Raw genomic sequence first — 27,618 nt, 5'->3', positions numbered from 1 at the left:
GAATCATCCTGGTTTTCATATTCCTTTTGTCACAAATATGATACCTATGAGATCTCAGAGGATCTGGAAGAAGCAGAGACCTCCATGTGGAGTTGGCTGATCTTAGGTTAATTACCCTTAGAGACCAGATGACTCTTGAACTGTTAAACCCTTTCCCTTCTCTGGAGAGGGTTTTTGTGGTACAAAGAAATAAATCCTTTAGACTTCTGCCTTTCTGCTTCCCCGTGGGTAAAGGTCCATGTGCCTGTTGCAGTGAATGGTTAATGGTGACACCAGGTATGTCAAAATAGGGTCCTGCATGGCGAGATTCTAACGTGTATTTTAAAGTGAGTGTATTAAAACCTGCATACAACTAACTATTATGTGGAAGAGTGAAAATTGTGTATTTCAGTAAGCACCTCTTTTGAAAAATCACAATTAGGGTCTTCCTTAAATGATGCCTTGTAGTACTTTAGATGCCTTTGTGCCAATTAAGACCAAGAGGCTGGTGTCACTGAAGACTTACATCTGCATTTGACATTAGTAGTGTTCAATCCTTATTTAATTCTGGAAGGCTTTAGAAGTAAAGTGCTGTCATAGAAGAACTTGTAGAGAAGCTCAATGTTTGGGTCACGCTTTTGTTTTCATTCTGAGTTTGTCAAATGAAAAGTGAGTTTTATCAGTCTTATATGGGAGCAGGAATGAACCTAGACGAGAGAGCTGGACTTACCATGTGCTTTACAAGGATGTTCTTATTGATTATGACCCATATCCATTATGACACAGTGATTATTTACACAGTGATTATTATTTGAAAAGAAAAAGGGCAATAGAGAAGCAGACAGGAGTTCTGTTGCTGTGCTGTTGTTTCACAGTGGTTTTAATGTGAGCAGTTTGTTGTTGTGCAGTACATTAAAAAACCCTGAACAGTGGTGGTTTTTGCAGCCCTAGTTTCTAACTCTTTTCAGCATGTGAGGCTGCAGATTCTACTTTCTTGCTGCCTTAGTTTCATAAGGGTAGGTATTGAATCTCTGGAACCAAGGCTAACTTATTTTCCAGATACAAGCCTGGGACTGATGTTTTCTAACTGTTTACTGGTCCTAGAAGAATTTGAGCCAGTTGATCAAAGTGGCAAGTTAGATGGCATCAGACCATAAAACTCTCTTTATTTCAATTACCGTTTTGTTTTTCCTTGTGCTTGTGACCCTTGCTTTGGTTTATAAGGCTAGGTTTATTATATGGGCTTGGTTTATTGTATGAGTTTACCAACTTCTGTTAAAATAAATTAAACCGACACATTAAACCAGTGTAAAGCAACATATTTCAAATTTCCACCAGAATGAAGTATTTTATTCTGGCTTTGAACGTTCTTGAGTTATCAACTCTAAAATACTGGTGCTGCATCTGTTTGAGACTTCTTCGGCCTTAGAGATACATAATCCCTGACTACAGACCAATGCAGTTTCTTAATCTCAATGGGCAAACTTTGCATGTAGTTCTGAATGCCTTATTGGACTACAGTTGCATTTTATCTTAGCAAATACTATGAGTTCCTGGAAGACCAGTTAACCTTAATATAAACTGACTGTGCTGTGTTGCATATTGCACTTTAGAAGCTCTGTTGGAGTTTGCTGGTGTTTACAGTGGCTTCTTACAATGATAATCAGATGGTGAAGTGATGATCCTTGGGTAGCCAAGAGGCTGTAAAGCATTCTCAAGGGATTGAGGCCCTGCAGAAAGATGATAACCTGCAACCTGAAGGTGGGCTAGAGCAATGCTTAACGAATACCTTTCCTTTTGTTAATTGAGAATAATATCCACTTTAGAAATAGCTGAATGCTTCCTGATGACTACAGAGTGCATTTTTCAGAAGGTGGTTAATTAATCATAGGTTGTTTCTTTGTACATAATTGCTTCTCCTAGAAGAACAAAGACTGGGTAAAGATGGGAGATTCCCAGAGAGACTCCTTAAGTCCTGACCAAAACTAAGGTTGCCTAAAATCTGTACAAATTGCTCTGTACAAATTGCTCTTACAAAGCAAATTCCCTGCTGATTCAAAAGCAGTACTCAGATAGAATTAGTGATTTTTTTTTAAGTTTTAACTTCTTTTTTTACATTGTAACAGTAACTTAGCATCACAGCTTCAACAGCCTTTGTTGTCAACCCTGAGTCGCATAGTACAAGTGACTTTCAATTTTCTTAAATGAAAAGCCTATCAGTAATTCTATTGCACTAAAAATTACCAGATTTCATGGTAGATGATATGTCTACCTGAATTCAGTTATTCAGGAAAAGGCTAATTGAGAGGAGTTCTATGATGTTGCTATCATAAAGTGAATATATAAGAGAGCAGAGCAAAACTTAGTGTGGGATGAAGGTGCTGTTTATTCTCCTTCAAGGTAGGATTCTGCATGGCATGCTGGCAGTCTGTTCTTTACTGTGTAAATCCTTTCTTCTGGAGTTGGCCTCCTCTTGCACAGCTCCAGTTTGCAGTGAGCTTGCTTTTGAGGTCTTGAGGAGGGCGAATCCATGGGAGCCCTCACCACTCACAGGAGGCTGTTAATGTGGCTTGAGATGTCAGCTATGTTAGAGCAGCAAACAGAAAGAAGCAATGGATATGTCCTTCATGAGGACTCTTATCTCAGGTCTGTCAAAGGGTATTTAGTGGACAAATATACTTAAAGTGAAAAGCTGCCCTCTATGTCTAGTTGCATTTTTATGTAAGTGATAACTAGCATCAGAAGCTACAGATACGAAGAAGCCATGATTTTTAATGTATTCTCACCACTCATTCATTTCCCAGTTCATTGCATGTACTTGAGAGTGTTAGCGTTCTTTGTCCCTCAGACTTTTCTTACAGTTTCTTTTTAAAGTTTTGTATTAACAGGTCAGACAATCCTATGTCAGCCCTGTTGAGTCTTTCTGCTCCGTAGCCTAGTTTAGTCAATGCTTGTTTCTTCTCTCTTTTGCATAAATAGCATGGATAACATTTCTTCCTTTAAGAGCTGTTTTTGTTGTATGCATACCTGTGTGTGTGCTTCGTGCCCAGAGAATGTGATGGAAGTTAGTGGGATGAGGAATGGGACTGTTGTCTGTTCATGTAGGGAGACTGCTCACCAGTTCAAACATACAGTCAAGGGAGACTGGGTTTAACATTGTGGGGTGTAGGTTTCTGCGACAGCAAATCTTGTGCAAATTTGGTTTATCCAAAATGCTGCATTAATTCAGTTACAGCTTGAATTATGTTTACCTTCTGCCTATAAAGTCGAATAACACAGTATTGACTCTTTCTGGGTAAGGGTAATTTCATGTTTTTTTAATTCCTTCCCCATATCTCACTTGGACAGCTGAAACAGATTTGACACTTTATCTAGTTATTTGTTCCGTTCAGAGGTGATACTTGCAGAAGAAAATTGTCTCTCAACACAGAGCAATACTGTACTGACATTTTATGCGTGTAGGTGTACTGGCTTTTTTAATATCAAATCCTTGATGCAGGTTTCTCTGTTTAGATAAAAACTGGAAGGAAAGAAACTGCTTGGGAATTGTTGAGCTTCAGGTACTTTTCTCCCATCCAGTGCTGGCTATTGATGATTATGCGAGGAAGTGTCATTTCCCCCCATGGCTAATAGTGTTGTCAGTGCACTGCATGTGCAACTTTCAACCTGTAACTTCAATATTGATGCTATACTTTGTTACCACAGTGTTCTGTGAATGGGCATTTTAATTAGACCTGGAAATATCCATCTGTGTATTCTTTATTTAGATGCAGACATGCTTGGTGTGTAGGTAGAGCATGTATGTCACATTAGTTACAGAAGCTTTCAAAATGGGTCTGTTGTCCTTCTAGGATATGTCTGCAAAGCATGTGCTTTTGTGAAATAGGGTCATTTCTTGAGCCATTCCAATACCCTTACTCCTCTTAAAAGTTAGATTCCTCAAACTGTGCTTGTAGTTATGCACATTGAGGTGGCCTGGTGTCTTTATCCAAAAGTGATTGCTCACATCATGCGGGTATGGAGTTAAGCACATATAAATTTTGTAGTAATGAAGACAGTAGTAACATTGTGTATCCATTAATGTCAGGGGGACTTTCTGCACCATAAGTTATTTGTGCACCGAGGTATTAGTCCAAGTGAATAATGCTACTAAAATCTTGTCTGTTACGTGCAAGAGATGAAAGAATTATGAGTTAATTTCCACGGATCAAAATATGTGAAGGTTTTGGGGTTCAAACAAATAACCTACTGGTGCATTTATTTGTTTACAATGCATTTATTTACTCTGGGAATACCTGAGCATTCAGATTTAAAAGGTATTTGGAAACTAGAATATAGAAAAAGTTAATGAAAATAAAACATTCACTTCTGAAAGCTACATCATTAAATAATCATGGTTCTACAGATAGGATATAGTTTGAGGAGAGGAATAAAATATTTTGTTGCAGACTTTGCAGCTTGATGTCTGCTGGTTAACTTTGGAATGTAATTACTTGACATAATCAGATGGCATCCTTCTTTGGCATAGCAGATCTGTATGGTTTTGACTGAAATAAGCTTTCCATCAAAGGTGAGGATGTCCTGCCAGTATCCTGTGTGATCTCTGGTGAGACCCTAGGCTGGTGACCTGGAATGAGAGCTGGAAAAGCACATCACTGTTTCATTTCTTTTACAGATATTTTCATCATGAGAAACATTTGCTACTTTAAATACTCTGAATATACTTGCTGTCCTTCCCTGGGTTTGATTCTGTTTCTTACCAGCACTCTTTAAAACCTTTTAATAAGATTAATTCTCATGTTTAAAAGACAAGTAGTTGTCTTTATTTTTAGTCTGGAAAGAGTGCCCGATTTAAGATTTAACTGCTACTCTGGACTGCTGTTAAACAGAGCCATTAGTTTTACCTGACTTCCTTTCTCTGTCAGCTGAATTACAGGTTGTCAGTGTCAAAGAAAATGCTCTTGTTAGTGGTGTGGAATAGAGGGGCATGTTTGCACCTGCTCTCAACAGAGTTCCTGACCTCTTCTTACTGCTGCACACACCTATTTCATTTTAGAGATGACGTTGATTCATATCAGAGCTGTCTTAACTCCTTCGAAATTCAGTTCAGTGGTAGACTAGAATGCTGTATCACTTCAAGTGGGGAAGAATGGTTGTTTAGTGATGTCATTTTTTTTGCCTCACCTATAGTCTAGATTGGCAAAATTATTCTGAAACAGAAATGGTCTAAGAATGCATTTATTTTACTACTACAAAGGAAATTGCAGTACAGCTAATGTTCAAATGAATATACTTAAAAATTCTTCTGTTCGAATCTTGTAGTATTGATCTCACAGTCCAGTCAAAGAGCCAATTCCTTGTTCAAGGTCTTCTTTCGAACAAGGAGGAAAAGTGAAGAGGCAGTAACTGCAGCAGTGATTATCTGTGGTTAATTTGAAGTGCTTGCAAAAATGCCTCAAAAGGCTTCTGAAAATCAGGGGGACTTGGTAAAGTAGCGAGGTTACTTGATAAAATGGCACTTGTAATATCTGGAATGCAGACTTCTGAATGTACTTGTGTTATCTTCAAAAAGGTTTTGGCACAGAGGTGTAAAACCAGAATTAATGTTGCCACCTGTCAGCTCTAAAATTATTTGTACATACCTAGAAAAATGTATTAAATGTAAAGTTTGTGATCTTTGTGTCTTCCTTTGTGTTAGAGTTATCTAGGGTCTGATCATGGATGCATTCAGAATTACCAGAGTTCAGTGGACTGTGGGGTTTTTGCAGCAGAAGGGAAAGAAAAGGGAGACTCTATTTTTGGTAATGTTCTTTTTTTCCTCTCTAAGCTTTTTTTCTTCATGTGTTCTGATAAGCATCTTAAACTGAACATTCCTATTGAAGGGACTGAGCCTCAGGTGCTACATATTCCTATGGTTTCTGGTGAGCCTGGTTCTTTTAAGTAGTCTGAAAGAGAGAAGTTATCCAATCTGCTGACTTTGGTAAAATTGCTGTGTAAGCTCATGCTAATTCGTGCAGTTCATTCAGTTAAGTTCATTCAACAGAATTTAGGGAATCAAATACAAAGTAATTTTGAGCTGCCTGTGGGCCAGCACTGCTTATTTGTTTGTAAAATAAATATCAAACTTACATTATTCAGATAAGCAAAAAAAGTCCGTGTTTATTGGAAATGAGTATGTATCTGAAACTGAAGCTGGCTCTGGTTGGGACTGTTAATCTAGCAAGCTGTTAGTTACTCTGTATGCTCCCTGCAGTATAGAGGAAAGCAGTGCATATGGTGAGTTCTGTTACCTTGAGTGCATTTTAAAAAGAATGATTATTTTCATGGAAGTATAAAGTTTTATAATCCCTATAGTTGATAATTGAATTTTAATGAAACAGATGTGCTGTTAATGCTTTGCTGTGAATGTAAGCAATAGCCACGATGAGTTTTTATGTGTGTGTTGGGCAGAAAATATCTTCCATTCATGTTGTTTTAGTTCCTTCACTTTTCTTTACCTGCCTTAGCTTAATTTTTAAATGCTCCTTTGTTCAACCACTTCTTCCCAAAATTGTTCTGTATGCTCTTTTGTGCTGTATCATCCACTATTCTGTGATTGTATACCTGTTAATCTGTTGATCATTGACATTGAAGAATAGGAGGTGAGGGGACCTTGCTCAGAGTTTTAGAAAGGAACTGATGATTCGGGTCTTTCCTTTTTTTAGGGCAGAAATGGTATCTTCTTCGGAGCCTGGTCTTTCTTGTGTGCCTCTTTTTTGTCAGTTTTAAAAACTCCATTGAGAGTTTGAGGTTATCCCAAGCATTTGAGGATGTGTATACTCAGTTGGATGTGGAAGGCCGGCTTACCCAATGGGATAATTCAAATAATATTCAAATAATTACTGGTTTTGGAAAATTACTTCAGTAATGTTTGTTAACAAATGCATATTTTTATTTGTGGACTTGTTTTTCTTTCTAAGTCCTATAAAAACTTGCCAGAAGTTTTCAGTTAGTACATCAGTATCTTCTGCTTTGCTTAGTGCATATACATTTATTATACCGAAGCAAGAAAAGCACCATGTTGTAGATATACAGTGGCACAAAACAGATATGGTGAAATCTTGAAGGTAAATATGTTGTTGGCCGTAGCATTCAAGTACCTGTCTGATAAACTTCAGAATTTCCATGATGGAAAGTGCTGTTACTTCACTTTAAAATCAAGTGTTTTGATACATTCAGCTTAACTCTAGGCTGTTAGTTGACTTAACTTGTAGAAAATTTCTTAATATTAAGTTGTTATACAGCAAATTAATTACATTCATGTTGTTCCTTCAAAAGTCAAGTAAGCCAGACTAAAATGTGAATATTTACTGCCTCTAAACTGTCACTTTCATTTATGAAGGGAATCAAGATACCTTTGCTTTATAGCAAGGAGGTAAAGATAGCGAGCTGCCCTTCGGTGCTAGCTGAAGTTCTTGGCTGTGTTTGTGTGAAACTAGTTGGGAGTGTGCCATAAAAATTGACTTTATGTCCAGTAAAATAAATGCATTCAAGGTGTTCACTACACACATCAGTAAAGCATGAAATACCCATCTTCTCCTTTTGTTGCAGTTACTTATATGTGATCATAAAGGCACAGGGTAAGTTGCAAAATTATTATAACTATGTAAGTAATTAAAAATCAGTTTCCCTCACTAGAGTAATAAAGTGCTGTCAGTGCAGATGGGGGGGGGAGGTTTCATGCAGTGTCAAAAGAGATGCCTTAACATAGGATAGGGGCTTAGTTTTCCTGGTTAGAGCAAGCTCTGGACACCAACCTCTTTCTTGCTGAGTTTCAGCATGCAGCCAAGTTAAAATAGCATTCAGGTTTTAGTTCAGGCTTGCTGGATGTGTTTCTGATGGTTTCTTTCTCTGAGAAGTTAATGTGTGCTTTGAGGAAGCAACTAGCACATGGTGAACAAAAGCAAAGATGTCTCACAACTGCAGGATTCATCACTGGAGAAATAACACTTGTGCGAAGAGCTTAATTTCTGTGAACAACTTCTTGTAGCATTGACTCTCTTCTTTATCTGCAGCCAGTTAGATCCATGTCCACATTTCAATAATTAAACCTCTGTTTAGTGATTTAAATCCAATTTGGGCTGTTATTCAAAGGATCCTTTGTCTGACATCTGGATATTTAGTTTATCCAAGCTCTGAGTTGGTCGTGTAAATTGAGTGTTTCTGGTTTGGATCTGCTTTTTGATGGATAAATATATCCTTGCAAATGGACTGCAGATCTGTGGCTTGAGTGCTGTGTGGAGTTTATTTGCTTGGTGGTGTTGGTTTTGTTGTGGTTTTTGTCTTTTGTGGGGTAAAAAGGAAAGATGGGAGAAGCAGTGGAGGGCAAAGAGCTAAGGAAGTGATACTGGGGTGTGAAATGTGTATCCCAAAATGTTAATTGCTATTATGTGGATCTGCAGCATGCAAGTCAGTTAAATGCATTTCTGCTATGTATACAGAGTAATTACACCATTGGTTATGACAGATAGTTCAGTTTCTGCCAGAGTTCCCATTATTACTTTCTGTTTTCAGAGATTTATAGTACAGGCTGAGTCTGTATCTGGGTAATCATATTAAAGCGGTTCTCAACAAGCTTTTTGGCTGTGCAAGCATGGAAAGAATATTAAATAAAAGGAAGAATCTCAACCCAGGGCACCTAAAGTTCTGATATGTGATGTTAAGCTATGTTATCACTAACATGATGTGTAATTTCTGTTTTGCCACTTATTGCATTGGCAAATGACTTTTCAGCATCAGTAGCTTCAAATCCAAGTATTTTAACCATTTTAACATTAGCCTGAAAATCACATAGTCTTAAACTGTGAGTTTTGACATTCTTTTTTCTTTTTTAAACTTACATTCACTAAGCTCATGCTCTTCTTCCCAACCACCATGAGAGCTCAGTATGTATTTTTGTTATCAGTACAAACTGACTGGTAGATGAATGTATCATGAAGCGTAAGTAGCATTATCTGGTTATTACTGGCACTTTACTTCACAAATTACCTGCATTTAGGTACTGAAAAAGAATGGGAATGGGCAGAAAAGGTGTTTTGGCAGTAGAATAACGTTCAGTGGATCTGTTGTCACACAAAAGATAGCTGGGACTTTGGAATAGTCTAGTTAAATTGAATGGTATTGCTTATACTATGTAATTGTAAAATCACCCATGTTGCATTCAAACAGTTGTTATCTGAGCTTTAAAACCAACACTTGAATTTAAATAAATGGTTTCTTTATGGATATTTATAGTTATATTTTGTATAACTACCTATATATTTTCAGGGCTGTGAGAGCAGACTTGGATTTTGTGATTTACTACTTACAGGCTGCTCACTGCAGGTATAGAGAAGCTTACAAAAGTCAGAGGGAGAAAACTGGAACTGCACAGAAAGAGTAGTCATAAAACATTTGTAAACATAGGTACTGGGGCCTTAATTTTGTAGAAAGAAGATTATATTATGTATTATATAGAAAGGAGATTATATTCCAACCTGAAGTTTCCTTAGGAATTTCAGGAACACAACATAAAACTACAAAAAGACTTTGCTTATTAAACTCTGTGAGTTTATTGCTGATAGATCTCCAGTCTGAATGCTACAGCTGTTACTAATGACAACCAGGAATAATTACATCATTGAAGATTTATGTAACTGTGAATTTCAGTGCCTACAGGATAATGGCAACCTAGTGAATACATACGGGACGATGAACTTTTAATGTAATGCACACCTTCCTAGCTGGTTAACAATAATTTTATGTCTTTATGTAGTATTTTGTGTGTCTGTACCATTGTACATGTCTCTAATTCATAGATCTCCAGTATTTTAGAAGAAACTGGCTTAACATAACAGGTCTGTCACTAATTTTGGATGTTGTCAATATGTGTGAGTCAAGATTCTTTTATAGGTAACTCCTTTTTCTTTTTTGTTCATTTTATATTTCGCCTTAGTCTAGTTTTGTGGTTTTCAATGGAGTTTTCCAAAGCATTAAATCCTAAGGGGTAATGGGTTTAAACTAAAACAGGGGAGTTCAGGTTTCAGTAGAGTTTTCCAAAGCATTAGATCCTAAGGGGTAATAGGTTTAAACTAAAACAGGGAAGCTCAGGCTAGATATAAGGAAGAAGTTCATTACTATGAGGGTGGTGAGGCACTGGCACAGGTTGCCCAGAGAAGCTGTAGCTGCTCCATCCCTGGCAGTGTTCAAGGCCAGGCTGGACAGTGCCTTTGGTGGCATGGTCTAGTGTGAGGCATCCCTGCCCATGGCAGGAGTGTTGGAACTGAATGATCTTAAGGTCCTTTCCAACCCAAACCATTCTATGATTTTATATAAACTCTTACTAGGTGATCAGTTTTTTAGGATATTACTCTTAGGTTTCAGCTAGAAGGGATTTAATGTTTTGATGTTGTTTTTCACTGTGTGGCTTTTTGAAATTACGTTAGCTGATTTCACTCATTTCATGCTGCTTCTAGGCCCAGAGTTAAGAAACTTCGGTTTACCAGATTGGTAAATGTTCTTCAATGGCAAACAGTCCATAGGGCCTTTTGGTTAAGAAATTGATCATGAAAGGGCATAGTCATTTGGGAAGCAGCAGAGCTGACAGAGGAAAACATGATGCAATGTTTTTCTTATGGTATTGAAGCCAGTGTGTTTTTATTTTATGTTTCCCATGAGGTAAGAATGTCTGTGCAGTCAGTGGTGCTTGATAACCTGTTAAGGAGTAGCAAATGGGTCACCTGTTTACCATTTCAGCTGGCTTTTTATATGTTTTCTTATACCTACCTAGCAAATAACTTTCTTTTTCCCATACTCTTGTCAGGCTCTTGAAGGTGTTTCATTCTCCCATCTTCTTTTCAGAAAGACAGCGTTAATCATGCACAATGGACTTCTTTTCTCTCTTCAATACAGGACTCAGTCTTGCAGTTAAATAACCAGGAGGCAACAGATTCAGTGGGAAATTTATTCAGCTGAATTTTGTTACTAGATGAACATTAAGCTAAGAAAATTCTACTTTACTTTCCACATCAGCCTTCTTTGGGAAAGGTAGCTCTAACTTCCATCTCTTACTGATTCGTTTAGGTGGCCTTGTGGGCCAGTGGTGGAATAGCAGCCCAGACAGCATTCCTGTAGCATGTAGCTCAGGGTACATTGCCTGCAACAGAGGGAATGGGAGCACAGCATTGAGAGTGCCTGCTGTGCTCTCATGTTGCTTGCTATGGAGATGAATGGGAAAGATCCACTAGACCACACTAGCACAGCTAGAGGTGTTTCTGCTGTCTGCCTCCTGGCAGGTTCAGGTGCATCTTTGCATCTGTTTTTCCTATTATGATTTAAACTCCCTATTTTACTGACATGTTACCTAAATGAAATAAAAACTTTGTAATTTCCCACAAAAGCTATAATATCACTATTTCGACTGTATTGGGTTTGTCTGCTTCTGGTGGCAGTTTAGCATGTGAGGTCTTTATTTTTCCCTTCCTACAAATTGACAGCAGTTCTAAGAGTCTTTTTCTGTATTCTGTTTTGCTTGCTTTCTTACTATTTTTTTAAGCTCTGTGGTGTGCTGAGAACCTCTCACACCTTATAGGGAAAAGATTTGGAGTACTTTTCCCTCCCTGCAGAAAATGCTATACCCCAGCTGTGCTTCCCAGGCTTTTTAATAGGTCTGTTTTATTGGCTTCTGTTCCAGTGCCAGGGAATTTTGTCAGGCAATCCACAGTGATTCATTCTAGGAAACAAAACACCACTTCCTTCTGTTTTCAGTCTTGAGTCACATTGTAGTGCTCTCACCAGAAGCACAAAGCAGCCAATAAGGTTTCTTTCCCAGCAATTCCAGAATTCCTGTACTTGTCTATGAACAGCTGTACAAAATTAACTGAAAACAACTTTCAGTTCTGGTCTTTACACCTAAAAAAGATAGTTCAGAGACTGATAGAACTGGATCTGATATGGAACAAAACCCTTCTGTCCCAGTCAATGGAATTTCTATAACTTCTTGAGTTTCATATTGTTTTTCTTGGTGTAAGGTGCTCCAGTGCTACAGGGAGTTAATTTTTTTGGGATTCTGATTGCTGGCCACTAGTAAGAGAACTTGTAGTTGAATATTTGATGCATCATTTATGATTTTGTCTTTTTTTTTTTTTTTTCTTGCAGATGAACCTTTATGGTTTCAGGTATTGGAAAATCTTGGATAACATGAATGTTCTTCTTTCCATTTGCAAACTGCATAGAAAGTCACAGTGTTTGGTCACTAGTAAGAGCCTATTTGCAATGGCAGTACATTGCTCCTACTCATACATGCCAGGTGTGTTCTGCTAGGTAACCAAATGAACAATTGAAGTGATGGCTGCAAGCGCTAGCATGCTGTCATGCAACTTCTCCTTTAGTAAGCTTTGCTGTTGAATTAATTCTAACTAATGGTGAAGTACCACTCTGGGTGAGTTAGGAAGCAAAAAATGGCTCAGTAGAATATAGTCTTACAAATAAATAAAGTAAATTTTTATTCCATAGATACTACAAAATATGGCATTCCACATTCTTTCATGCCTTCATGCTGCAGTGTAAACCCCTGCTGATACCATTGCTCTGTAAAAATGACTTTTGTTGGGCAGCTGGGTAGAGATACAGTAAGAGGCTAAAGGGAATGTGAAAACTGCTTTCTAGTTATTTTGACACCATCATTGCCCTAAGTCTCCATGAAGGGGTTTCTGCTTTACCTTTGCAGTGGAAAGTCTGATGCACAAGAAGGGGTGATGTGCATAGTTGCGAAGCACTACACGGTATTTGCTAATCCAGAGAATAGCTATGATAGTCCGCTATGAGAAGTGATGTCAAACACAAATGGGATCCTTTTCCTTCCTCTAGGACAGGGGATTTTGGTGTATTAGGAAATTACCTCTGCTCCTCCTAGGAATACTGCCCCTCTTGAGGATCTCTGAAAATGACAATAATTAGTTCTCTTCCTGTCAGCATTCTCCATTAGTTGTCTGCAAGTCTATTCTTGCTTCATACTGAACTTTTTCTTCTGTGAGACTGTGTGAAATAAGTGGACTATTTGAGAACAACATGAGAAAGAGGGAGACGTGTAATGGTTGGAAAAGTCTGCTAGGCCAAGCAAGTTGAATAGAGAAGAAAACGTGATGGAGAGGCATGATTGAAGTAAGAAGCATTCAGGTCAGAGTCTTGCTGTGGAGAAGTGAGATCTTTGTTATTCTATAATAAGGCATATCCACATTCTTTTGTCACATTAGATTGCTGCCATAATAGAATAGGAACTTAATAGTGCATTACTTAAAATGAAACACTGACACATCTCCATCATGGAAGGCTGAAATATTTTGATGTTCTCAGAAGTCTTGTCCTTTGGGGTTTGTACCTGGTGTGCTCTTCCCAAAGCCCTGTGCCTGTGCTGAGCCAGCCACAGAACATAGTTCCACTGAAGACTTCCTTACTGGCTCTGCATCTTTGGCTGTGTGCAGACAGCTGGCCTTTGGCCGAACTTCTTGCCATTTGCTTTCCTATTTGTTAATGATTTGAAATTTTGTAGAGGATTTGTATGGCAGCAGAACAGGAGATGAACAATAATGTATGTCCTCATTAAATCTTCAGGATTTCTTTTCATTGGGCTTTTCTTTGAGTGGGAGGAACTACACCCTTATTCAACAGTTACTGGAACTGGTACTTTCTTAAGTAGCCAAGTGCCTACTGTACTTCTTAATTTGCTTTTAGTGAAAGGATTAGAGTGGCATTATTTGGAGTTTAGCACAGTAGCTAGCAAGCATATGTTTGGGTTTTTTTCTGTTTTCCCTGACTTGGCTTTTTCCCCTTCCACGTTGATAGAAAGTGGCATGATTATGTGCCGTCCAAATAGCCATGAAATAGCCAGAGATCTTTTGTCAGTTTCCAGTCCAGTACACTCCCACACCTCTTTTACCCATTGATAAACCAGGATTTAACCCTTTGAAGTTCCTTCTGTAAATTGTCATCAAAGGGTTTTGGAATATAATGTGAAGCTTCTTGCACTCTTGCCTTTTTCTTCCCGATGTCTGAAGACAGTGTATTTTGCTGACTCCTGCAGTGACTTTTAATTTAACACCCTTTTGTTTTGCTTTCCTCTTGTTTGTTCTTCACGCTTTCCTCCCCTCCTTTTTTTCTCCTATAGCAGAGTGTTGTTTTTATGTTTGAGCATATATTGACAAGCTTCTGTTGATCTTGTTCTTTTATATAAGCCAGTTGTGACTGGAGTAATTTGTTTGCTGTAAAATTACAGTTTAGATAATATTATAAAATTACTGAAACTGATATTAAAATGTCTTTTTGTGTCATCTCTCACTTTTTAAAGTGAAATTGCAGACATTGGAGAAGTCTGAAGTCAATTCTGAAGTGACACATTCCTATGCATTTAACATATGGGAGCAGTATTTCTTCATCTGGCTGTCATCCAAGCTTGTTCAGTTCTGGTTCCTTTGGTCGTTGAAACTTCCAGTCACTTTGGGTGGATTTAATGAACGGCTATTAGGAAACAAATGGCAAAATAATGGTTAATAGAATGAAAAGCACTCAGTCTAAACTGTGTAGGTAGTTAAATGGCTTTTCTCTAGCAAATGAAACACTTTTAAAGTTTTTTGCCGTTGGTGTCTTAAATGAATTAAATGCTTATATGAATACCTTTAGTGCAAAAACTATGTGATGGTCCCTTGTCATCGTCATGGCTTGACTTCGCGAACGAAGATTTGGGAAGGGCTTTACCCACGCTTACTACAAGCGCGCTGATGACTAAGAAGGCCAATGTGGGATAGGCAAATCTGGCTACAAAAAGCACAGCAGAAGGTCTCCTTGGGTGGAACAGGTGGGGCGCGATTCTTCCTGCGTTGTCTTTTCTCCTCGAGACTAGTTCTGTGTGAGCTCTCAAAGGAGTCAGCGGCATTATGTATGGTGTGTCTCCAAGTCTCCCGATTGGAGGCCAAGGTGGACCACTGACGGTAGTCAATATGGCCAAGGCTAAGGTATTGTTTCAGGGAGTCCTTATATCTCTTCTTTGGGGCACCTCTCTTGCGGCTCCCGGTGGCAAGTTCACCGTAAAACACGAACTTGGGGAGGCGGTGATCCTTCATCCTAGAGACGTGCCCTGCCCAGCACAGCTGCAATTTCAGCAATATGGCCTCGATGCTGGTGACCCCTGCCTGTTCAAGGACAGTGACATTAGACACATAGTCAGTCCAGTGGATGTTTAGAACTGTACAGAGGCAGCGCTGATGAAAGCGTTCGAGGAGTTGCAGGTGATGACGGTAGATGACCCATGATTCAGACCCATATAAAAGAGTAGACAATACAATGGCTCTGTAGACACTGATCTTTGTACTTTTCTTCAGGTGTTTATTGCACCAGACTCTTTTATGGAGTTTTCGGAAGGCTCTATATGCCTTTGCTATTCTGTTGCCTATCTCTTTGTCGATCGTGGCATCCGAGGAAATGATGCTTCCCAGATAGCTGAACTGCTGAACTGTCTTCAGCTCTGACTCGCTGATGGTAATATGGGGATGGCGATAATCTTGCAGTGCAGGTTGGTAGAGGACTACTGTCTTCTTCAAGCTGACTTCCAGCCCAAAAACCTCAGCCGCCTCCGCAAAGCAAGATGTTAAACGCTGCAGAGCTGCTTCTGTGTGGGCAACAAGGGCGGCATCATCAGCAAAGAGCAGTTCACGGACAAGATGGTTTAGGGTCTTAGTGTGGGCCTTCAGTCGCCTTAGATTGAATAGGCTACCATCGGTACGATATCAAATATAAATGCCGTCTTGTTCGTCGAGGTCTGCTGTAGCCCTTTGGAGCATCATGCTGAAGAAGATTGTGAATAAGGTCGGTGAGAGAACGCAACCTTGTTTCACACCATTGGTTATTGGGAAAGGCTCAGAGAGTGCATCACCATATCTGACTTGGCCTTGCTGATCCTCATGTAACAGAATAATCATTTTGAGGAACTTGGGGGGACAATCTAATCGTTCTAAGATCAGCCACAGGCCTTTCCTGCTCACAGGTCCCTTGTAATTAGTAACTAAATCTAATGGTTTATCACATTCAGATCTGTTCTACATTCAGATCTGCTCTAGAGTAACAGTTAATGAGTTTGCATGTAACTTTTTACATGATCAGAAAAGCATGGCAGTTCATAAAAATGTGGGTTTATTCTTCCAAAGTTTTTTTGTCTCTATAAAAATAAGTACTGTACAAAATAGACCTGTGTTTTTACAGTTCAAATACTCCATTCCCCTTTACAGCAAAGCACTTGTCTTAAGATACACCACATGCTTTTTTACCAAGTTTCATCTCTAGGTCTTTCTTGAGTTGTTTTGGGTTTGTTTTTCTGTTCCTTATGCAACACCTTCAAGCTGCTCACCTTTAGCCCAATGTCAAACAGGATTGCTCTCAAAAGGATCCACTGACAGAGTGAAAAGGAACAAACAAATCCATCGGCTTGCTAAAATGAGGGTGAAAAGGCCTGGCAATGTTAGCATTGAGATTTCAAAGTGTTGGTCTCCTGCCAGCCCTCTACTTTCTCTGCTCAAGTCTTATGAACTGGTAGGATATCGAATTAACCTCTTGACGTGTTTTAGGGGGAAGCTGTTTTGTCTCCTGCAGTTCCCTGCTGACTCAGGAGAAAGCAGCTGGCAGGTTGAGCTGTGAACGGCGTATTTTGAGTGAACGGCATGCTCAGATCTATTTTTCTTCCAGCTCTGCTGCAAAGTAAAGATTCTGAAATAATTCTTCATGCTCTGTGTATCCTACTGTTAAAAGAATTACATATATCTTAAAGCATTTATACTGGATATGCAGAGGAAGGTGATTTGCACACTTGGAGTCTAATAAACTTGACACTGTGACTACTGAAATCACCAAGCACCCAAAGAACATGAAACTCACTTAAAAATCATGAGATGAGAAACTTATTTTTAGTTGCCCTCTATTTTGCTAGCCATTATGACTTTTAAATCATATGTTGGCAGTCAGGAGAGCCAGAGGCCATACTCTAAAGACTGGGATTGTCATGTAAATACTTCACTCTGCAGCACACCCATCAAGTAAAGCATCTAATCTTGTGAAACCCCCATGGTTACTGGGAGCTTGCAGTGTGTTGGCAACACTTTGCACCAGGTGGAGAAGAAAAGTCTGGGCTAAACTTCCTATGGGTATCTGCTTTTTTGGTACCTGCTTAGAAAGAGGTGAAGAAACTAATGTCTACTTTGAACTCTTAAAGGCTGTACCCCACAAGCTAAAGAATAACTTCTTTCTCTGCACAGTTCTACGGCTTTAATGTATGGTGAGCAGGCAGATTGGTAGCATGGTCAAGGCACTGTGCTGTGTATCTGTTAACATGTAGTGCTGACAGGAGCTGTACTCTAAATCCGTGATGATGCAGTGTGGAGCAGTCTTAGAAAAACTTCAGGCTGCTCTGGAAGTAGGCTACTTTCTTCCTCCAGCAGAAGGAATAGGTCAAGATGAGGAGCTTGGTAGCTTTATTCCCAAAATCACTGTACTTGTGTAATATCAAGAAGTAATGGGTCAAACTTCCTTTTTGTTCCTTAGTGAAATATACTGTTTGTTCTTATAGGGTTTTTTTAAGGTTTAGGGATGGCAAAATCACACACAAGTGTTTATTTTAGTCATAATTACTTCTTGACTGGTCCCAATTAGGAAATCAGAGGGGCTAAACCCTCTTGGAAGAAGCAGTAAGGCTACATTTATTGAGAGTTTTGGATGGTCATACACTTTTAAGATAAGCTCTTCAAAAGAAATTTATCAGGGAGAATTCTTTAGGGAGAAAGATAAACTAATGGTGAGAGCTTAAACTCTGCATGGAATCTAGTTAAGCTGCCAAGGTGACCTTTTTGCTTTTTAGAAGAAATAATCTACCATCTTTTATTTCATAGTAAAACCCTACAGTTTATTCCTACAGTTTATTATTAGCTTACAGCAGTATTCCAGAACTGTTTCTAAAAATCATCAAGAGGACAATGCAAGAAAAATTATGTAGTTGATCTCAGTTTCGCATAAGACAGTAAATGAGATGAATGGCTGTATTTTGTGATTCCTTAGCTGAGCTACAGTGAGTTACTATGCAGGATGCTGAAAGGGCAAAACTGCTGTTTCTCAGTGCTGTGTTATAGCTCCTTTTGTTCTGTTCTCTTTCTTTGGCCTAGTCATTGTGGTTTGCCTGCGGAAGAGAACTGAATGATCCATGATGTGTGCTGTGCCTTTGGCAGATGGGCTTTGCTGTCATACTGGTGGTCTTTCATTTACGTGTTTCTTACTTGTCTGCAGAGTGAGATTCTTAGAATACATGCAAGTCTCAATTGTTTGTGATGTATCAAACCATTTTAAAGCTATACTGAAGATTTTTACCATTTGGTCAACACTTAGCTGTTTTTTTAAATGAGGTTAGCTGCTCCTGAGGTTATATTCAGACCCTTTTAACAGGCACTACATCCTAGTAACCCTTGCTTCTCAGTTGTGCATTCCTTAACCTGGTTATTAGAAAGAGGATGGAACATTCCCATCTGTGTGAACACACTCAAACTGAATTTCTTCCGGTAGCATCAATGCCAGCATCTGCCTCTTAAGAGATAGCACTCCAGTGCAACCAATGTACTTGTCCTGTAGGCTCTCAGAGTATTATGCTATAAGCCCACCGTATATTGAACAGAAAAGGATGAATTTGCCATGGAAGTATGTTGAACCTAAATGTTGGTGTGATAAAAACTGCTGATATGGCTGTAGGAGAATGTTAGTTGGGGGAGTCAGAGATTACTGCAGGATTATGATGCTCAATCACAGACCTGTTAAGTTACATATGAAAATAATCCAGATGTATACTCATGGGTATTAATAATTCCCTTTAATGTGATATTATGGAAAGGATTTTATCGGAGGAGATTAAGACTGTTAAGTAGCACTGCTTCCTAGCAGCAGAAGGCAAACCACGCTTAAGTGACTTGCTTGGCAAGAGTATAATTTGGCACATCCATAAATGGCTTAAGGAGCTAGATGAACAAGTGTAAATGTAAGAGATGTAATCTTCTTTGAAATAAAAAGCAACAATCTCCCAGACTGGAATGAAATAAAGCAGAACCTGTACTTGAATGTTTTTGACTGCACACTTCATCGAAACGTGAAGATCAACTTGCAGTCCTTGATCAAGTGTGGAATACTTGTGAGACAGGTGGGCAGAGAAAGGGAAGAGATCAGGCAGTGAGGACATCCACAGACAGTCCAAAATGAAGTTCTGTGTGGCAGATTTCTACCTCGGAGCTGCCAAAATTCTAGCACAATGAGGATTTTTTTCCTCTCCAGCCCAGGGCTGTTAGAGTGAAGCTGAGCCTTTCACAACAAAAACTGCCTCTGAACTGAAAGAATACCTGCTGCTTGTTTTTAGGATGGAAATGGTGGTAAGCAGGAGGGGAGGACAAGATTAAATGAACCTTGACTTTAGTGCTCAATGTTAGAATTCAGGTTAAAGGAAAGAAAACAACGTTTTGGTGTAATTATGGACTTAGGACAGATTTACTTTAAGAATGTTTTTTTTTTTATCTTGGATGCAGTTGTGAAAAGCTTTAAGGTCTCTTATTTTTACCCATTTCCCTTTGTTTCCCTTTGCACGCTTTGTTTCCATTAAGCCTTGTAAATTCATAATCTGTTGTCCCTTCACTTCTGTCTAAGCACAAATGGTGTTTCTGATGTTTTTAACACCCTGAAAGAATTTATGAACTCTGACCCCATAGTTGATACAAATGGTTCTAGCTGACCATGGTTTGTTTCTAGCTGCCTGTCTTTTGAGTGCCTGGTTACAGTGACACTGATGGGGGGGGGGGGCTGAGACACCAGTTCCGGTTGCAGGATTTAAGACATAGTTGGTTTAAAGATGATTTTTCTCAGACATCAGTAATAAAATAGGCTGGCAAACACAGTGCTTCTATGCTTGTGCCGATAAATAGCACAAGTTTTCTCTTTACACTTTTGGTAAAGGCTTGAACCAGTGGAAATGCTGCTTTCTCATGTTCCAGCACTAGCTCTGAAATGGCTTTCATATTTAAGTAACTGTTTTTATTAGGCTCTGTTAGGCTTTAGTAGGTGTACCTGGAGTGCTGTTGACTTGTTCTTTATTGAATAGCTGAAAGAAAAAGCTTTTATTCTTTTCCAGCAGGACCCTGAGGGTGCCATTCAACACTGATGTTGAGCCAAAATCAGCAACAGGAGGCAATGATAAATCAAGATTTGTGAAATATAGCAGGTTGGATCTCAGCTGCACTCTTAACTTGTTAAGTTCCATTTTTTACACATCCAAAATATAATCTTCAGATGCTGTTTTCTACTGTTTATCTTTGGAGTACGTTTATTCACATGAAGTTTTTTCTGTTGGTGCTTTAGGCTGGACTTTTTTGTGAAAGATGATTCTGGTCAGTCAACAAAAATGACTGTGTCTCTCTCAAATAAATATTTAGAAGAAATAGTGACCAGTAGAAGAATTTGTACCATAAGACACTAGGTCTTATGTGAAAATAGGACTTGAAGTGAGACTTCCCATCCTATGATCCTAATGCTGCTAAGCATCATCTTAGAGGAGGTGAATGAAAAGGATTTTCATGTTAGACTGGGAAAACAAAACAGAAATGTCACTTCCACTAGTGTTATGTTGAGTCCTTTACAATGTATAGTGCCATCCTTTTGTATTTGGTGGTAGGTTTGGGAAGGAATAAGAGTTTTCTGGCTTGTTTAAAAACAACAATAAAAAAGCAACAGTGATTTTTGCTGGTTGGGATGTTGAACTTTGTACTTTATGTTTGGGCTGATCATTTGAATCCAGGAAAGAATGCCTATCTAGAATCTCTCCTGAGCTGTAGGATCCTTATTTGCCAAATAAATGCTGTGCTCCAGTAAGGAATGTTGAAGCATCATTTTTTCCCAACAGGCATTATAATTTCTGTCATAAGAGGTGCGGTTCAATTGGTACTCAGCCTTGTTTTAGGGAAGGGAAGTCCTGCCAAGGCTTGTGAAGTAGAGCCAAGGCTAGTCAGTGCAAAAGGAGATTTTTGAGATGTTTATAATTGCTAGAGCCTTCTGAGGGTAAGGTGTCCCCTCCTGGCACAATTGCTTGTGTATAAATTATTAGTATTAAACTTTTTAGGCAGTACTGCTTAGGAGAACTAGGTGTATCTGATGAAAAGTTGTATTTTTACATAGAAAACAGGTTAGTGAATGCTTGCAGAAACTAGATTTTGCAGAAATACAGATATGAAACAGATTGTTTGAGGCAGAGATGCAACCATCTTTAAGCTACCTGCACAAAACACATAAGCTTAATGCATTGTTCCATGATCCAAAGAAAATCAGTACAATTTTAGAATTTAAACTTTATATTTTAAGTTTCTCCTTTCAAATTGCAGATTAATTAGAGAGATTGTATAATTTAACTCTTAAAGTCTAAAGAAGCAAAAAAAGATTATAGTTCAGTGAGGATAATATACTGCTTTTTAACGTCTTTAAAACATTTTCTTGACAATAAAAATATCTGTAAAATGCATTTACAGTTAAAAGACCACTTCCTTATTCTGCAGACTGATTTTGCTAAAACTACTAAAGGAAAAGCATCATCTTTTACTGAAAATCTGGCAGAGGAAATATTAGCTGAATAGAGGTTTTCTATAGAAAGCTTTACACTTATAATAAAGTAACTACAGTATTTTCTGTCAAATTCATATTCTAGGCTATTACGCAGCTCAGAACAGAAATCTGTGTGTGTTTCTCTGAGTTTTCACTCTTCTCCCCCCCCCCCGTTATTGCTTTCAGCAACTACTGTTACTGTTGATATTTTCCCTTAGGTGTGGAAGTGTTGATGGGCTGTGAACGCGGCTTTAGGCTTCATTTTCTGAGGCTGTGTTTTGAAGTGTAGTTGTTTTGCAAGTCACTAGTCAGGATGAAGCAGACAAACTAACAAAATGTGATAAATTAGGGCTTCTGTGGATGGATTGAAGGCTGAGTATAATTAAATTGAAACAACAGGATGAATGATGTTAAGCTCAAAATAGAACTCACGTAATTTACTGTCCAATTTGATGCACTTAGTCTTCCTTACTGTAGCAGGTCTAGGGCATTGAGCAATGGACATTTGTTGGTTAGGATTTCAAATATTACTAGAAAGAGGAGTTTCATAACAGAATTCATTGTTTAATGTAAAGGATACAGTTTGATATAGAGGCTAAATAATGCAAAGCTCTGCTTGCTAAACATGGAAAGGAATATATATATCTGGTGGGGGTCCAAAGAGTTCAGTGGAAATAGATTGTCGCTTTCAGTAAAAATGTCCTTAGGATGAGATGAGGGAAGCAGAATCCTGGTTTCTGATTGTACTTTTCGCCAAATCACTTTCTAATCCCCAGATAGTAAGCCCTAGTGGCATGCTATGATATGTTTTTCTAAAGCAAAGCATCTGTGTGTGACTGCTCTGGGCCTTCATCAGATTCTGGCTGCTCTGCTCCATTCTTAGCTGTTTGCTCAGCAGTGCCTGCACTTAAGGGATCTATTTGTAGAGGAGACAGTAGAGAACATAGTGCCTGGATCCAGTTACTCTCAATCAAACATGTGAGAAGAGATGGAGAATGCTCATTGTTTTGCTCATTCACACATGAAGACAGCTCTTCTCATTCAATTCCTCTTCTGTCCCCCTTCACAGAGGTGCATTCTTGTATCCTGGATGGGGCATTTTACTGCTAGACTGCCACAAAAATTGAGCTCCAGTAATGGAGCCTCCACTGTGCTGCACACCCGCTGTGGCTGAACTGGAGAGTCTGCAGTTCCCAAATTGCCTGAGAGGACTTTAGTATCTTTTCTCTGAGAGATCGCCTCACTTTGATTTCACCCATGTATATGTATTAGAATGCACCATGTGGTTGTGTAATGCACATGGGATTTTTTATAATGGCTCCTTTTCTAGTTTTTTATTTTTCTTCCGTTTCCTTCCAGGTACCTGCTGACTCTTTCCTAATACTGAAATGAGGCAAATTTTGAAGGCAAAACTAGTTTCTTCTGCCCTGAGTATGAGGTAAGATACAGACTGTCTTTCAGATGTATCGGTGTTGCAGTGTAAATCAGGGGTGATCACAATAGCCCTAAGCTGCCTACATAGGTACTAGATGGAGCTTAATTGCATTTGCACAAGTATTTGCTCTTCTTCCTCTAATGAGGCATTTGTACACTGTACTGTGGCTACATGTCCTTGTGTTAAAAGGATGACATACCCAGCATTTATTCACTGTGCCAGGCTCAGCCTTCTGAAAGCACATTTCTGTCTGGTCTCTTCTCCCACAGGTCTCATCCTTTTCTAGCTGTGACAGCAGCATGAAGGGCTGCTGATCCCCAAAAGCTAAATTCATTGACACCACGGTGGATTGACTTAAACTAAGCTGTATGAGGAATTCAGGAACATCTCTAATTATCCAAAGTATCTTTATCTGTGACTATTAAAGGTGACCAGTATAAATTATCTACATATAAATATGAAACCTTTTGCTGACTCAGGGCACCTACAAGAAAACTGGAGAGCAAATTCTGACAGGGTATGTAATGACAGGAGATGGGGAATGGCTTTCAACTAACAGAGGGGAGATTTAGGTAAGACATTGGGAAGAAAGTCTTTCCTGTGAGAGTGGTGAGGCCCTGGCACAGGTTGCCCAGAGAAGCTGTGGCTGCCCCATCCCTGGCAGTGTTCAAGGCCAGGTTGGACAGGGCTTGGAGCAACCTGCTCTAGTGGAAGGTGTCCCTGCCCATGGCAGCCGATTGGAACTGGATGAGCTTTAAGGTCCTTTCCCACCCAGACCACTCTGTGATTCTATGAAATCTGATAGGTTTTATATATGTAGAAAGTAGTATATAATCACTGTATTTTATGTACATGTATATGAGTATATTTACACGCATGCATTTTCAGTTTTGCTTCTTATTGTAGAATTGCTAGAAAAAGAGTTGATTAGCTTTTTTAAAAACAAAAATGGATGAGGAATGCTCTAGGAAGTTGGAAAGATCTGTTTGGCTTTCAGCTAGAATAAACATGTCAAGTTAAACATCCTAATCTAGGCAATTTACTTCAGCTCTGACATTTTTGCCTTAGGCAGTGATTGGAAAATTGTGGTTTATGTCACAACCAACCAGCTAGGCTGCCTAATTTTGATCTTGAAATTTCCATGATCAACATACTCTGCTTTGTTTTGTCCTGGAAATTGAAACTTCTTTACTCTGCTAATTAATATGTTCCACTCTTCCAAAATGTTTGTACTTACCATGAAGTACTGAGGAATTGGCCCTTCTGTAAAACAAATGTAGTTTGCATTGAAGTCTTTGAGGTATTTTTAGAAATGGTGTAGGTTCATCTTCTCAATTGAAGAACTTTCCTGGAAATCTCTCGTGTGTTTTACTAAGCAGTCACAAACTTAGGGAATGGCATACTGGTTTTCCTGTATGAGACACCAGGCTTTTCACTGTGAAAGGATGAGAGACAGCAGACATAAATTGAAACAGACGAAGTTCAGATTGGCTTTTGAGACGTGACTATATAAGCCTTGAGCAGCCTGATCTGACCTTGGAGCTGACCCTCCTTTGGGTAGAAGCTTGGACTAGAGACTTCCTAAGGTCCCTCCAGTCTCTTTCAAAGTGGTTATTTTGTCAAGTTACACATTTGCTCTGACAAACATGCAAAACCAGCCTTTTTATAGGCAAGGAATATGTACATGTGTTAGGTGTGAAACACTTGTTCTGAAAATCAAAATCTCTGGAAACTAGGCTGTGCCTGAGACACTTCAGTAAAATGAGTAGCTAAAACTGTACCTATTTTAAAAATACATCTAACAGGCATTTTCTTCCCTCTACTTCTGTCCATTCTTGGGATCTTTTCTGCTTTTTCCTGCCTTAAAGACCAGTTGTCTTAATCCGTTTTTGCTTGCTCAGTCAGATGTGGAAGCACCTGTTTCAGAATCAGTTGCTATTTGACAGCACATTGCAACTTGAGGCTCCTTTTTTCACTGTATGAATATGTTAAAATATATATTCTGTGCTATGCCTGAGAAATTACATTTTGGCATTGAAGCTGTTTCTCTTTCTTGTCTGTGAATGTCTGTAGAGGCTTGTTCAAGGTGAACAAGAACTCAGAATTTTAATAGAAGGGGATTTGACAGCTGTTTGTAGAATGCACTGCACCATTTATGGATGGAGGACCTACTGGGGCATGGCATACATTTATATGAACCAAAATGTTAAAAGGGGAGGAAACAGGAACTATTCCTGGTAAAATGTCTTATTATTTTCCTAGCTGCATGTAATCTCTTGTCAGTTTAAATGCATGTGGAGACAGCATTCCAAGTTTTTATACTTTGGACACATTTTACTTTCTGTATAAGCCAGCTGATAGCAAACCAGTGTCCTGTTCTGACTCCAGTAGTGAACTGTGCAGCCAGTAAGGAAAGAATTACCAATCCCAAAGAGAAAGGTGATGGACAGAATTGCCTGATAGGGTGATTACAGAACAGGAAAGGAAGCAAAGAGAAACTGAAGAAAGAGCATCTCTTCACTAGGAAGGATGTGGTCTTATTAGTGTAGAAAGGTTTAGCTCTAAGAAGCTAAAGAAGAACTTCTTGCCTCGCTTGAGGAAAAATCCTGCTTTATGCACACAGGCTTTTTCCCCCTCTCTTAACTAGAGCTCCATTCAGTCCTTCACCTGTTGGTCCGATTATTTTTTTTGCTTCCCCTAATTATTTTGCTTTTTAATGTAATTTCTGGATTACTTCGTTTTGAAGTCTGCCATGTGATTAAGTTGCACAAAGAAAGTTCAGAGAGATTTCACTGAGCTTTTAACTTCAACTTCTTTACCTTATTGTTATTGCTTTCACTTACCAAAGGGAAGAACTAAAATAAATTGCAGTTTACTTATCAGTAAGGTTTGTTTGAAGAGATTCAGGTAGCTGGTGTTATTTTAGGCATAACGTGTCTGACCATTATTTAACGTGAAGTTCCTACTAACCCTTTGTTTAGTTGCCTTGATTCTGCTGCTACTGGGATAGTTAAGCTGAGGGGAATTGAGCAATCCTAGTTTAAATGTTCCTGTAGGGAAAACCAGTGCATTTGGTAGTAGAAAAGGGGCAGTATCCAAACAAAAAAATGACCAATTGGAAGGAGACCCGCATTTCTTAGTGTTCATTTGACCCCAGGCAGCTGCAGTGGTAATGGGAGGGCTCTGGGAAGGATTAGCCTCTGACTTGCATGGATGTCATGCTGTACAGGGAGTAATATTGGAGGAAGACAGTCCTGCTTTCCATCCTGGAAATACCTTGCTTAACTTCATGCTACAGTTACTTATTTAAAGATACATAATCTCAGACTCAAAGTTCATCCCCCCCCAAGAAATAGAATTTGATGTTGCTCCATGAATAACCCCAGTGTTGGGATTCCCAGGCAGACCCCCTTTGTGTGAGCTATATCTGCTTTGTGTTATTTATTCTTATATGAAATAAATCTTTGGTTTAGATTGATTTAAGAAAATCCTCCTCTCGTGCACATGTGCAAGAATATTGTGAATTTTCTCTAATGGCCGAGTACGCTTAGACCCACATGGTTCAGCATCAGTCACGCTGCTCAGAATCAGTATAGAAAAACCTTGTTAGCCAGGAAAAGGAAATCTGAACCCTGTATATGCAGGTTTTTTTTTGTTTGGCTTTTTTTCTTTTGCTTGGGTTTTTTTTTTTTCTTTTCTTAGGGGGCAGACCAGCACAACTGATGTGACACAAAATGTTTTGGCCCATTCCCCTATTGAACAGGGGAGATTTAGGTTAGATATAAGAAGCTCTTCCCTGTGAGGGTGGTAAGGTGCTGGCACAGGGTGCCCAGAGAAGCTGTGTCTGCCCTGTCCCTGGCAGTGTTCAAGGCCAGGCTGGATGGGGCTTGCAGCACCCTGGTCTAGTGGAAGGTGTCCCTGCCTCTAGCAGGTGGTTGGAACTAGATAATCCTAAGGTCCCTTCCACCCTGAACCATTCTATGATTTCCATGTTGACCCTTAATTCTGCACTAGTTGATCTCTCTGCTCTTGCAGCAGTGTAATTATTCCCAAATGAAAATTTCCTTCTTTTTTTCCCCTGAATAAAGTGCCTTTTCTTAGAACAAAGTGCTCACAGGAATGCTTTGGAGATGGAGGCTGTCTCCTGTCTTCTGAACTTTGTTGGGAGAGGCAATCACCAGCAGACATAGGTCCTTTCTGTATGCTGGTTCTGTAGCAGCCCCCAAGTCCATGCAGCTACAGCGGATTACTAACACTGTACATAAAGAGCTCCAACCTGTAAGTTTAGGGAATTAGCTTTGAAGAAACCAGGTATTCAAAGGTCTTGGAGCTCTATGGAAAACATTAACCGTAACACACCTTAAATTAATTTGAAATAATGCAATATCAAAAGTATGGAAAGGGAATGTATACATTGGATGGAAGAGAGTTCAGATCCCCGTATATCTAAAAATACGCAAGTTATTACTCAGATGTAGCCATATTTTACATCTTTGCATCTTGGATAAGATTGATTCTTATACTGCAAAGAC

At 39.1% G+C, this 27,618-nt stretch overlaps 1 protein-coding gene across 1 annotated transcript in view; it reads left to right on the top strand.

The window, feature by feature from the left end:
• The first annotated feature begins 22,943 nt into the window (after positions 1-22,943).
• Positions 22,944-27,618, top strand: part of SPSB4 (splA/ryanodine receptor domain and SOCS box containing 4) — a 128,711-nt gene continuing 124,036 nt past the window's right edge. Inside the window, exon 1 of the mRNA XM_061378881.1 lies at positions 22,944-23,089. The gene's annotated coding sequence lies outside the window, so the exon portion shown is untranslated. The remainder of the gene's footprint in view (positions 23,090-27,618) is intronic.

Source organism: Neopsephotus bourkii, unplaced genomic scaffold (genome assembly GCF_033783945.1).
Source record: "Neopsephotus bourkii isolate Nb327-2 ecotype Australia unplaced genomic scaffold, CSIRO-AGI_Nbou_v1 NB_1768, whole genome shotgun sequence".
NCBI lineage: Eukaryota > Metazoa > Chordata > Aves > Psittaciformes > Psittacidae > Neopsephotus > Neopsephotus bourkii.
Note: the sequence above shows the minus strand (reverse complement) of the source record. Positions and strands in the feature narration are given on the sequence as shown.